Raw genomic sequence first — 1,177 nt, 5'->3', positions numbered from 1 at the left:
ATTTAGGTGTAGGATAGACGAATTACTAATGGGCTCTACCCGCCAGCTCCTAGTGCTATATAGTCCAAGTCACATAACCTTAGGGTGAGCCGCCTGGTCCATGGTGGGGGAGGTCTGACAATAGTATACTTACTTATTATTAATAGCCATAAGAGCTATAACTCGCTTAAATTCTAGTAGTACTATAAGGATAATAAGATAATTACTCTCTATATACCGCCTCATTTATTGCACCTCCTATAGCCACTTAACGTAGGGTGTTTTACGCCGCTAAAGAAGGCGTATAGGCGCTAAACTAAGGATCTAATATGTAACTAGATCGCGTATATTACTAAAATAGAGTTCCTACCTTGCTTTATTACCGCTTTTAAGGCTATAATTATAAAAGAGAATATCTAAGGAGGCTTCTAAGGTGCTAGACTAGTTCCCCTTAACCTATAGGTGGTGCTATTAAAGCTTAATATCCACCTACATACCCTAATACCAAGCCCAGTACTAAGCCTAATACTAGGCAGCTAGTGGTAGTCGTAGACACCTAGAAATAGTATAGAATTTAGGTCTTAATTAACGCTTATGAAATAGAGGATTTAAAGGCACCTAGATAGTTCCCTAATAAGTATGGTTAAGGCCTTTAAAAAGATGGTGAAAGGCGCAGCTATAGTTGCGTATAAGCTAGTATTAGTATAGAAGTAGATTACTAAGCTTTAAGCTACTAATAAAGCCGTAATATAACATAAATTATATAAAAGAAAGTGGCTATAGCGTAAAAGAGTACTTATAGTAGATAAGGGCGTACAGCTAGCTATACTAAAGGACTTTATGGCGTATAGTAATGGGAAGAAGGCGAAGAAAAAGGTATATGTTAATAAGGGTAAGCCTATATAAAGGCGCTGTAGACGCTATGGTAAGACTGGGCATAATTCATGTACCTATAAGAAAGATATAGAAGTAGTATCTAATTAATTAATTAGCTACTAGTAGTAGCTAATAACTACTATAGGCTACTATCAACTACCGTTGGCTGCCGTTTGGTGGGGTCTTGGCATAGTGGCCAGCTCGCCCGTGTGGCCAGCTCGCCCGTGAGGTACGTTATGCCGTGTTTATTCTTTTAGTAATCTATATATTTTTAGATATATACTATTATAGCTTCCTTTATACCCCTAAAGGTATAGTTTCT

The sequence above is a fragment of the Paraphaeosphaeria sporulosa genome (assembly GCF_001642045.1).
Source record: "Paraphaeosphaeria sporulosa strain AP3s5-JAC2a unplaced genomic scaffold CC84scaffold_26, whole genome shotgun sequence".
NCBI lineage: Eukaryota > Fungi > Ascomycota > Dothideomycetes > Pleosporales > Didymosphaeriaceae > Paraphaeosphaeria > Paraphaeosphaeria sporulosa.
The sequence above is the reverse complement of the archived record's forward strand: the minus strand, read 5'-3'. Positions refer to the sequence as shown.